Source organism: Hipposideros armiger, unplaced genomic scaffold, assembly GCF_001890085.2.
Source record: "Hipposideros armiger isolate ML-2016 unplaced genomic scaffold, ASM189008v1 scaffold_13, whole genome shotgun sequence".
Taxonomy (NCBI): Eukaryota; Metazoa; Chordata; class Mammalia; order Chiroptera; family Hipposideridae; genus Hipposideros; species Hipposideros armiger.
This window is the reverse complement of record NW_017731363.1, coordinates 5,900,194-5,913,200: the sequence shown is the minus strand read 5'-3', so window position 1 is coordinate 5,913,200 and position 13,007 is coordinate 5,900,194. Positions and strand designations below refer to the sequence as shown.

At 39.0% G+C, this 13,007-nt stretch overlaps 1 protein-coding gene and 1 pseudogene across 1 annotated transcript in view; one reads left to right on the top strand and one right to left on the bottom strand.

Annotated features, from left to right (window-relative positions):
• Positions 1-13,007, top strand: part of LOC109395249 (translation initiation factor IF-2-like) — a 395,555-nt gene that overhangs the window by 183,281 nt on the left and 199,267 nt on the right. The gene's annotated exons all lie outside the window — the stretch shown is intronic.
• LOC109395777 (mediator of RNA polymerase II transcription subunit 6-like) lies at positions 4,229-9,075 on the bottom strand (annotated as a pseudogene).

The window sequence follows — 13,007 nt, the reverse complement described above, 5'->3', positions numbered from 1 at the left end:
GCAGTGCTTTTGTTCTATTCAGTTTTGCTTTAAATACTGACTACTCCTTGTTCAAATTTTGTGCCCCTAAAAACTTAAGCTAGATGATTTCATTTGAAGATGAAATGGATATCCATGAGCAATGTGTAAAATATCACAGTGACAAGTCTCAAAAAATTTAGAGGTTGATATGAGTATAAACAGAGATTTCATGACAGGTCAATCTGAATAGAAAACCTTTGCTGGCTTTCAGACAGGCTCATAAGAGCACATTTTCATAGCCAATGCAATGAGGCAACAAGAAATCTTTGGCTTTATCATGCCTGGGAAGGCAAATGAGAAGCAAAGTGCCATCATTTATATCTCTCTGAGAGAATTCCACCTGTGATTTCTCAAGGAGACTAATATGGAAGGAAATTTCTTACCAGGAGAATCCAGCAAATTTGTTTGCTTCCCTGAGTAAGCCTCTGGCCTGCAGTGAGCGCTGAGGTTGGAGTTAATTGAAGGTAAAATGAATTCCCAGTAAGCCCTTCAAGAGGGGAGAGAACAGCTTCTTCTTAAGTAGCTCAAGTTCTTGGCTTCTGTAGAACATTCTTTTCTTAAAAGAGTTAGTGGGAGTTTGATTAATGTCTTAATTAAAATGATCTCCCCATCTTGTAAGAAAAAAAAAAGAAGTCTGTTCATGTTTCAAGACAAAACAAAGATTGGATTACCCCTCCTTTTGCTTGCTTTCTTTTGCCTCAGGTACATGGCTACCTTTCGCTAACTGCTAGAAATTTGCTTGATCAATGCTGAATATTCTCTTTTCTCTGAGTTTTGGCAGGTCTTGGAAGGCTTGCTAAAGCTTACCTGACTGGAAAATACATATTGACATTATATAGGCCTTTCAGTTATATCACCTCTAGTCACAAACCTGCTCTTGCCCTGAATTCCCTCTTTCTCATGGCACAGGTCTCCGATAGCACATGTTAGAGGTCATTTTCTGGTATTTATGCAGCCTTTCTCCCTCTGACAAAATGAGCATTTGTTCAATAACAGACAATGATAACAAAAAATATTGATAGCAAGGTTTTGCAACTAATAGTACATAAAGCAGAAAGGAAAGGCAAGCATAGATGTTGAAAGAATAAGTAAATGGTGGTGGAAATGTTATTTAAAACTCCAGACAATTTTAATTGGAATGGAAAACTAAACTGAGAGATACTAAAAAAGCATGCATTACATAATTGGCAACCTGGAAATAAATCAGAAAACAGTGATTCAAATACATAAGCCATGAATTAAGATTGGGTGATATAATAATAACAAAATAACTAACATTATATATATATATATATATAACATTTTATATATATATATATATATATATATAAAATTCTTCACAGTTTCCAAAGAATTCCTACACATTAATTTATTTGTATCCAACAAGTTAATGTGTTATGAGATAATTACACATAAAACCTAGACTAAAAAAAATAAAATTAAAGAAGATTTTGAAAAGGTTGTAAGTTAAATGATGTTAGAAAACCATTATGAAGAGACATTGCGCCCTCTATCTATTTAAATCACAGCTCTGATAAAATCATTTCACGGAAAAATATCCTCTGAAGACCCTGTATTGCCAACAGAGTTAAGTTCAGAGTTAAGGCAGACCAAGGTATACAATGTTTTCAACTTACCATTTTGGTCTCATCTCTAAACATTCCTCCCATCTCAACAACTTAACATCCAGCCACACAACTGTTCACCAGTTGATCCCAGAATAGGTTGTGCTTTTTCTGGTTTTGTTGCTATTTAAAAGAATATATAGCCTTGTGAAAAATTAACAATGTATAGAAAATGTATAATATGAAAGTATAAATTTCCATTCCTCTCCAACATCCTCACCAAACCTAATTATCCAGAAATAGCCATTTCTGGCTATTGGCAGTTCATTGGATTTTTTAAAAGACATTTTCTATGCATATAAAATACATGTGATAAATAAAAATACTATAGTTACACTAACCCTATATAATACATAATATATAATATTTAGATTATAACATACATTTTATATACAATACACATTTCATATATATGAAATATTTATATATATATATACATATATATATATCCTACAAATAAAATAAGGCCTTTTTTCTACTACCTGAAACTGATTTCATTACAATGTCATATTCAAAATAATCCAAATTTAACTTTCTAAAACATTGAACTCTATGCTTTTACTAAAACGTCTTGAACAGAGAATAGGGAGTGGAGAATAATAGCCCAGTAAACACATACACAAACAGCAACATTTCTAAAAATTTCTCTTTAAACAATTCTGTCCCTCAAAGTTGCCATGATAGCTCTCCCTCTGCCTCCCTGCCTTTCTCCAACAAACTACAGTCCACCTATTTCTTTTTTCCTCAGGTAGCACCACAGTCTTCCTAATGTGAATCAAATTGGATTTGATTCTAAGTTAGTATTTCCATCTGTTCTCTCTACATAGTACCACAAAGACTCAGGATCTGAGAGGCACAAGTAAATAAAAATTCTCCTTAGAGGGGAAAGGATTGCTAGAGTGGGGCAGACTGGATTGTATATGTGCATTTAAATATAAATATCAAAGTATAGGTGTGTGTGTGTATATATGATTAAGATTTTCCTATATTCTGTAACTCGATGTTTGATGTTTTTGCTTAGCAGCCTTTGCAAGTTAGTACAGATACATCGGCCTCATTTTCTGAAATTATTACATACTTGATTTATTATCATATGTAGAGGTGCCATAATTATTTAACCTTTCCCTTGTTGGTGGACATTCAGGTTGTTTGCATTTTTTCACAATTACAAATAACACTACTTCATTGCACATATATTTTGGCTCTCTCTTCTTTTGGGCCACTGTCCACTTTGTCCTACTGCTTCATTATGACAAAGTCTCTGTAATAGGAGGTTCAAAAATACTTCTTTTTTTTTTTTTGAATTTCCATTAAAGTTCTCAAACTGAGGACAACAGGTGTTAAATATCCCCTTTCTCATATCAGGGCCAAGATACTGCCAGGCATACTCTTAGGGTTTAACAAGAGATAGACCCTCACCCCCAGGACACTAACCAACCCATAAATAAAGCTAAATAATTTGATGAGAGCTCACTGAAGAAAGGTGTTTCATGAAGAAGAGAATTTGTGAGATTTTAGTGAATTGTTGACCTCGTGAGGTGTATTCAGGAATTTTCTCTCTCGTGCTCTAACCAGTTTTTAACTACTAATACCTGGATATTTTTACTGGAGCTGCAGATGGCTTCTCTGCCCCAGCACAGGGAAAACTGAAAATTTTGGGAAACTAACATCCCAGGAACAGCCCTCAACCAGCGCCTCTCTGGTACTTGTCTATGAAAACCTTAGCTTCCTTGCATCTCACATAGAACCTTAATGCAGATGTTTTACATCAGCTCCTGAGTTTCCCCAACTCCAGTTGCCCATTGATGTACAATAGCTTTCTTAACAGCACACCATATACTTAGTTCCTTTCTTTCCTGGTCTCCGCTGCCAGTGTTTCCTGAGATCGCCTTCCAAACAAGCTATATTCACTTTAATCCTTATCTCAGGGTTTTCTTTGAGAGAGCTTTACCTAAGACATTGCAGTTGTCAGGGGGGGAAAATGGAGATTGGCATCTCACTCCCAACTGGATGCTTGCTGAGCTTCAAAATGCACATGCCGGTCATAGCAAATAATGAGGCTATTTCTGAGGAGAGTTTAATATGGATCCCCTAAGATTTGAGGACATACATTACCAAAAAGATTCTAAGCTGCTTCTCACTTGGTGACTTCCAAAAGCAAGATACTAGCTGGAGTGATCCATGATGCCTGGGAGAAAAGAAAGCTAGCAGAGAAGTGAAGAATGGAAGGGACCAAGTGCTCCCTCATCCCTTTTAAGGTTCTAGAAGCAATTTATAGTTACTGGAATTGTTCTTTTTTTTAAACAACTTATACAAATACTTTTAGTTGGTTTTAAAAGTATATAGCAGTACATGTGTAAGTGAGGAGGCTGCTAAAGTCCAATAGGGGAAAGGTTACAAAAGATACATAAAATATTCATATCGAAAGCATGAGGGTCCTTACACCCTTTCGTAAAGAATAGGCACATTCTATACAAATGAGAGGGTTGTGACAAGGAATTTCAAAGTTCAAGAGTCTATCACAGTAATGAGGTGTAATAATGGACAAGAGAAGTCTTGCAAGCCTCGCTCTTGTCCAATGCTCACTGAAGGCACATTCGTTTTTCAGGCGGACCTTTAGTGCTCACTGTCTGTTGGATGTTCTTTGTGGTCTCCTTCTCCTCAGATTTTATAGTTTCTGGTATAGGTTCTGCCACTTCCTTTGTCTAATCCACTACACATCAAAAGCAGGTATTTCCTGGAGGGGGAGAAGGATGGAGGGATGAGATCAATTTAGCCAACACTTACTGTGAATGGCTCAGCTCTGTCAAATTCACTTAGAACTACTTATCTCAAGTTCTAAATTTAGCTGTTTCATCGGGCAGATGTATAAGAACCCATTTACAAAACTGAAAACCTAATAACCCAAGCAAATTTGTGATGCTAGACAAAAACACATGACATTTAAATAAGACATTATACATAAACAAGATATATAATTATTCCATCCCAGTTCAATGGATGGTTCAATAACTATTTTCTGTTTGTTTGTTTATAAAGATTCTTTATTAAAATACAGCTAACGGGCCGGCCGAGTGGCGCGATGGTTAAGAACTGGCTTGGGATGCCAGAGGGCCCCAGTTCGGATCCCACATATGAGGGCCAGTGACACTGCCCTCTACAGCTAAGATGCTGAACAACAGCTCAACCTTGAGCTGGGCAGCCGTGAGTCGCTGGCGACGGCAGAGGCTGCAGCCCCTGTGGCAGTGGGTTGCCATGGGCTGCCATGTGTAGCCAGCAGCCAGCATGAGCGGCCAGCAGCCGCAGTGAGCAGCCGTCCAGAAGCCGGCGACTGATCTGCCTCGCCCGGGAACAGCACAATGATGGTGCCAACTTGGGCCAGTGAAGCAACGTCCTCCACAACTAGACTGAAGAACAAAAATGACAGCAACTTGTCTGTTCCCCTTCCCCCAATTCCCCAGCACTGTTCCCATCCCCCCCAATTCCCCAATAAAAAAAAATAGTAATAAAAAATAAAATAAAATACAGCTAACATACAATATTATAGTAGTTTTAGGGGTACATCATAGTTATGCAACAGTACCTCCCTGGCACTATACAGAGTTACTACCACATGATTGGTTTTATTCCCTATGCTAATGAAGTGATCACCATGATAAGTCCAGCAACCATCTGACACTGAACCACACTATCACAATATTATTGATCTTTCCCTCCTTTTTAAATTTTCAATTAATGTTGACATTCAATATTTTAGATTAGTTTCAAGTGTAAAGCATAGTGGTTAGACATTTATATAATTTAGGAAATGATCCCACTGACTAGTACCCACCTGGTACTATACATAGTTATTACCATATTATTGATTGTATTCCCTATACTTTACATCTCCATGACTATTTTGTAACTACCAATTTGTATTTCTTCATGCCTTTACCTTTTTCACCCTGCCCCCAAATTCCTTCCCATCTATCACCCTGACAGGCCTAGTAGCCATCTGACACCATACATAGTTATTACAATATTATTGACTATATTCCTTATGCTATACCCTACATCCCCATGACTACTGTGTAACAACCAATTTGTACTTCTTAATCCCTTCCTCTTTTTACCCAACCCTAATCCCCTCCCATCTTAAAAAAAGTCCCTCTAAGATTCCTTGTAATATTGGTTTGGTGGTGATGAACTTCTTTAGCTTTTTCTTGTCTGGTAAGCTCTTATCTGTCCTTTAATTCTAAATGATAGCTTTGCTGGGTAGAGTAATCTTGGTTGTAGGTTCTTGCTTTGCATCACTTTGAATATTTATTTCCAATCCCTTCTGGCCTGCAAAATTTCCATTGAGAAATAAGTTGACATTCTATGGGGGATCCCTTGTAAGTAATTAACTGCTTTTCTTTTGCTGCTTTTAAGATTCTCTCTTTGTCTTTAACTTTTGGCCTTTTAATTATGATGTGTCTTGGTGTGGCCTGTTTGGGTTCATCTTGTTTGGGACTCTCTGCATTTCCTGGGCTTGTATGTCTATTTCATTTGCCAGCTTAGGGAAGTTTTCTGCCATTATTTATTCAAATAGGTTTTCAATTCCTTGCTCTCTTTCTTCTCCTTCTGGTACCCCCATAATGTGAATGTTGGCATGCTTGATGTTGTCCCTTAAACACTCAGAAGCCCCTTAAACTCTCCTCAATTTTTTTGATTCTTTTTTCTTTTTGCTGTTCTGGTTGAATGTTTTCTGCTACCTTATTTTCTACATTGTTGATTCAGTCCTCTGCTTCACCTAATCTACTATTGATTCCCTATAATATAGTCTTCATTTCCATTATTGTATTCTTTATTTTTTACTGGTTCTTTCTCATGTTTTCTGTCTCCATTTTTATGTGTCCTATCTCTTTGTTAAAGTTCTCCCTGAGATCACTGAGCATCCTTATAACCAGTGTTTGGAACTCTGCATCTGATAGATTGCTTGTCTCCATTTTGTTTACTTCGTTTTCTGGAGCTTTGTTCTGGTCTTTTATTTGAGACATGTTTCTTTGTCTCCCCATTTTGGCCTTCCTGTGTTTGTTTCTATGTATTAGGTAGGGCTGCTATGTCTTCTGGACTTAGTAGAGTGGCCTTATGTAGTAGGTGTGCTGTGGGGCTCAGTGGCACATTCTTTCTGGTCACTTGAGCCACACGCTCCAGGTCTGTCCCTTGTGTGGGTTGTGTGTGTCCTCCTCTTGTCATTGAGCCTTGGTTGATAATTGCACATCAATAGGAAGGACTGACCCTTGGGCTCACTGATTGTGAAGACTGGCCTTGACTAGAGTGGAGGAGTTGTGGTACAGGGGCTGACTCAACAGAGTGGGATCTGCCTCAGCAGGACTCTGGTGTCTGCCCAATCAGCCCCTTGGGTGTGTCATACTTGGAGGCAGCTGGGTGATGCTCCACCTCGTTTCAAAGCTGGCCACTGAGGGTGCCAGCCCCAGTGTCCCCTGAGAGGGGACCCACTGCAGATCAAATTTAGCCACATCCCATGCCCCACCTAGGGCTACCTGGCGGAAGCCACAAAGCAATTCAAAGATGTCCACTGCCCATGTCATGCTTGGAATTTCCTCAGGTGGCCAAGCCATGAACCAAGGCCAACTGCCCCTAGTGCTGGGCTTATGGCTGCTCAGCCAGAGGTACAAGACATGCTCAAGCCAGATGCTGCTTGTCTGGATTCCATGAACCTTTGAAAGGCCCTAGGAAAATCTGCAGCTTGAGCTAAGGCAAGTGGTTTGTACAAAAAAGCCACTGGAGGGGGCTTGGGTGTGCTCAAATGTTGGGCAAAGTGGGGTCTTGAATCACCAGGGCGTGGCAAGCAAATGGTGGAGACTCAAATATGGTGACCACCTGTGTCCGCACACCGGGAAGGGGGAGGGCTCAACAAGAAACAATGGCCTCTGCCAGCTCCACCATCCAGGAAAAGCCCGCCTCTCCAGTCCCTGTCCCAAGCTAGACAACTCAGGTCTCTACTATATGTTCCTGCTGCCTCTCCAGCTGCTGCCCCAGTGATGAAGCTCAGAGCGAGTGATTCCATTGGTGGGTAAGTCCACACACAGTCCCTTTAAGTGGAGTATCTGGGAGTGCAGCCACCCTCCATCTCACTCAGTCACAATACTCAGTCACAATATCTGCTGGTTTTCACAACCAGAAATTATGGGGACTTCTCTTCCCAGCACTGGAACCCTGGGCTGGGGTGGGGCTGGGATCACTCACTTCTCTGGGTTGTGAGGGGTACCTCCACAGCTGAATTATCCCTCCCGATCTTTAATGGTCACATGCAGGTGTGGGACCAGCTGGTTCTGCATCTCTGCCCCTCCTACCAGTCTTAAGGTGGTTTCTTCTGCACATCTTTAGTTGTAGAGCTTCAGTTCAGCAAGATTTTAGGTGATTCTCTGTTTTATAGTTTAGTTGTAATTTTGATAAAAGAAGGCAAACACAGTGTTTACTTACTGATCCATCTTAGTATTCTCAGTACCTCTTTTCAATGATGAAATAGAAGACCTTTATACACACTGAGATTTGAACCAAAAACAACCTCAAATCATCTCGGTTTTTCCACACCTCCTCAATACCCACTCTTCCCACTCAAATTCATCTTTTAAGTACTAATACCACTATCACAAAAGCATGATCTTTTGGCAATTCAGTGGATTTCAAAGTTTTGGAGTTGTGAACTACAATGAGAAAATATAGATGGACAAAATGACCACAGCTCATCTCACATGCTATAGTTGTTACTGATTTAAACAGGCTGTTTTGGTGTTATTTCAAGTTCAATAAGAATATCAGATGAACCATACTTTAGACAGGCTTTTCTTTAGACTTCAACTGTACAAATTTGGGAGGAAATTTTGGTATGAGGTCTAGGATTAAAGCATCCACACGTAACCTCTGGAAAATAGAGCTTGGTTCTTTTTCCTTTTGGTTTTAGGTTTGACTTTATCTTGCTCTATGATCTTTGAGGTGCCACCAATACCCTTTGGAAGAAAGATATTGAAAGTGTGACATAGCATCATCAAAAGCTGACTGAATGTCATGCACCACAGTAAGAACTCTAGAGTTTATAACTGATCCCAAGTCTGGTGCCTGATAGATCACTCCAGCAATGATATAGTAATCAGCTAGTGGGATAACTTAGGTGGAAGACTGCTGCTATTGCTTCCAAATGATACAAATAATGGTCTTTTGAGCATGTAAAAGGATGTATTCCACTCCAACCATCTGATTAAAGTGTTCTAATGTTAGCCTCTGCATTTTGACCACTTCATTATCACATGACCTGTCATAAAATAGGATTACTTCTTTCTGAAAAGTAACCCAGGACACTTCCACTGTTCAAAATGGGGATCCAGGAACCATCAACCCAAGAGATTACCAGTAGATAATCTCAGATATCCACTGCCACCATAATTTCAAAAACCCTGGAATTGCTCTTATAATTAAAGCAGACTGGAAAACATAGAATTGGCCTGACATGTCAAAAAGAGGTAGAGACAGAGATCTTGGCCAATACTTTAAGTCAGTGGATAGGAAAATCCACTATTTTCTATTTGTACCCTCTTGAGTTTAGACTGTTTAATAAACTAGTTACATACATCTCCTATACCATTCATTTCCACCACTTGCTAACTAAATGATCTTGGGCAGAATTTTAACCTCTGTACACTTCTGTTTCTTTATCTGCACAATATAATCCTCATAAGATTGATAAAGGATTGAATGATACAATATCAGTAAAACACTTAGTCTGATAAACAGTAGGTGCTCAGTAAATGCTGGCTAGAGGTATTATTATTATTATTCTTAATCCCTATAAATGGTTTCATTCATTTGATTTAAAACCACAAACTCATTTTTTACCTCTCCTTCAGCCTTATCCTTCACATATCTAAGCAATTGCCTTGTTTTATCAAATCTACCTTTATAATTACTCTCAAATACATTGCTCTTCATTCATGACTACTGCCACTGAGCTAATTTTCTGCATTGTTAGTCACCTAGGATTTTGTAATAGCCTCTTCCTTGCTGTTCATCCCACCTCTAAATTTTTTCTCTTCCAAACAATTCTATAGACCAATGTTCAAATTAGTTTCCCAAAGGACTCCTTTGATCTTGGCCTCCTTTGCTCAATAACACATCTCCCTTCCCTACTACAGAATGAAGCTTAGATTCTTAATAATAGCATTAGAAGTCCTGTACAATATAACCATATCTTATATTTCTCATTGTTTCTTCTAATACGATCCTGTGTGTATTCTTTACTTCTGTCTACCTGGCTAAAATGTAATATGCTCTGCTTCTGGAAAACACCTCACACTTTATTGTCTTTGCTCTTTTGATTATGCCATTCCTGCTTTCTGGAACACCCTTCCCTGTATCTCTGCCTGTCTAGAACTAACTATCTGTTTATACTTATATTACAGGCACCTGTTTTATGGAGAGTTCTCTGATCCCTGCAAGTGTCTATGATATCTTTATCGTTTGAATTTGCTCCATGAGTACCTCTTCCATGGATCCATGTTATATTCATGGTTACCTTATGAGTATTAAGCACTTTTCTTTTCCTTCTAATAGATTGTAAGGTTCATGACAGCAGGAAGATATAAATCATTTGTGTATTCCTTATTGTGTTCAGTTAAATCTTTGAAGCATCAACATTGGTGCCTACCATACATAGCCTAAACTGTGGTAGTAACTAAGCCAAGTATGGTGAATTTATGTTAGATGAAATCCCATCCTAAGGATTATGAAGCACGTCAAACCCTTTAAAGAACAAAGCAAACCATACGTACACAAATACAGTAAAACCTTGGATTGCAAGTAACTTGGTTTGTGAGTGTTCTGCAAGACAAGCAAACATTTCTAATACATTTTAACGTGGTAAGTGAGTGATGTCTTACAATATGAGTAGTTTGTTTCCAGAACGAATTATGCTCGCAAACCGAGGTATTACTGTATCCCCAGTTTGATTCAGTTGGTCTGCAGTGGTATCTAGGTGTCATTTTTTTAAAGCCCACCCCTCCCAGCTATCCAACCCAAATTTTAATATATAGCCGAGGTTGAGATCTAGGGTCACTGATCTAAGATAGATATCAAAGGTAAAGATATCTTACCTTTGAATTAAATAAAACAACAATCAGCAAATACATAAACTATGTGTACATTTACATTGTATTGTATTTTCAAGAGTTAATTATTTACCTACTTTAAAATAACATTTTTTCTTGGTAAAAAACTTATGTTTGTATTTAGGAAATATTATTCTCTTGTATGAGTCTTTACTTCTCACTAAGGAGCTTGGTTGTTTCATTTGCTTTTAAGTACAGTAATACTTTGGTTTGCAAGCATAATTTGTTCCAGAAACAAACTATTCATATTGCAAGACATCGCTTGTTTACCATGTTAAAATGTATCAGAAATGTTTGCTTGTCTTGCAAAACACTCGCAAACCAAGTTGTTCACAGTCCAAGGTTTTACTGTACTTCGTGGAGAAGTATAAACAGACACATTCAAGAGAGACTGCTCATTGTTCTTCCCTGATTTGACTATTTATCATCATCTTTGGCTTTGAGATTTCAACTTCATTAATACTTTTGCAATGACATCCTTTTTTTGGGCATTGCCATTTTGTGTACCCCTTGTCATTATACGAGGTGTGATCAAGAAATACACTGAATGTTTAAATTAAAAAAATGTTTATTACAGTAAAAGACACATTGCCATTAATCCCCCTCAAAATACTCCCCCTCACTTTGAATACTTATTTCATCCTTCTTGGTACTTGCTGAAGCAGTTCTGGAAGTCCTCTTTCATATTTTTAGTTGCACTGTCATGGCTGCCTTGATGTCCTGAATCTATTCAAAAGGTTTACCTTTCATGGTCATTTGGACTTTGGGGAAGAGCCAGAAGTCACATGGTGCCAGATCCGGTGAATAAGGTGGATGGGGATACACTGTAATGTTTTTATTTCACAAAAATTACTGTACCAGAAGGGATTGTTGTGATGGAGGATGAAGTAAAGACACTCACTAAAGAGGACTTCCAGAACTGCTTCAGAGAAAGGGAAGAACGCTGGGATAAGTGTGTTAAAAATGAAGGGGAGTATGTTGAAGGGAGATTAATGACTATGTGTCTTACTGTAATGTTTTATTTTATTTAAACATTCACCGTATTTGTCGATCACACCTCGTATAATATATTATTGTGTCATTATTGTGTGTGGAAATTACCAGCCTTACTCTCACTATTACAGATTTAATTGGATGAGGCCACTGCATTATTGAACTTCAGCCTGGCCTGGGCTAAGGTATCTTCCCCTGTTAGCTGCTATCTTGAAATGTGTCCTGACCTATCTGCCTATTTTCCTAGTTTGCAGACCATGAATGTATCCTTTTGCTCTGTAACCCTAGTGTTATCTTCTGTTCTATTTTTCATCTTCAGCCTTCCCAAGCTTCTTAGAGTGAATTAACTCTAAGATGCCCCTCAACTCCATAATCACCCCAAACTGTTTTTTGAGCAAATTCTAGTTTATACAAGTAGTGTCAATCATAACATCAAGTAGGGAAGGGGACAGATTCGTGGCAGTGACAGTGCTTGAATTAAAGCTATGTAGTAAGCCACACCTGAAAGAGAAAAGAGAACTGGGCTTCCACGTTGTTTACATGGCTCCTGGCCCCCAATTGAGCCTAGATTGTGGTTCTCTTAGGAAGCACTCAAGTGTGGCTCCCAGTGACCTATGTGGGCTTAACTCTAAAGCATGCTGGGACTTCAGTCACAGAAAGTTGATGAGAGAAGAGTAGGACCAAGGCCAAACCAAATAACTTATGTGTAAAAGTGGTCTCTAGTAGGGACTGACAGTCTAAATGACAGTAGTCATTGCCACTGAGTTTGGCATACCTCTTTACACTGTCAGGCCTTTCTCATTGCTCTGCTACCCACAGCCTTCTCTTTCTGTCTAGCACGAATCTCCTTCCAGGCCTTGACTTTTGCCCACTTCTTTCTTCTCCTAACCTAGCATGCCATAAGCCAAATAGCCTGTCATAAAGAACAACAGGGGAAAAGCCAGAAATCACAACTTTCCACAGTTCTGGGTCTCCAGGTCTAACTCAGAAACTGCAGGGAATTTTGCTCTCCAGCTAAATGGAACACCCTTCCTGGAAATTCCTGGTGCCTCACCTCTTAGATTTCCATAGTGGATCCAGAGCACAGGGATGTGCCTTATCTGACTGATAGGCCACATAGGAAACTTCTAGTGCAGGGGTTGGCAAATTTTTGAGACGGAAGAGCCGCCAGGGGTCAGCAAACTGAGGCTCGTGAGCCGTGGGCTCTGAAGTAAAACGG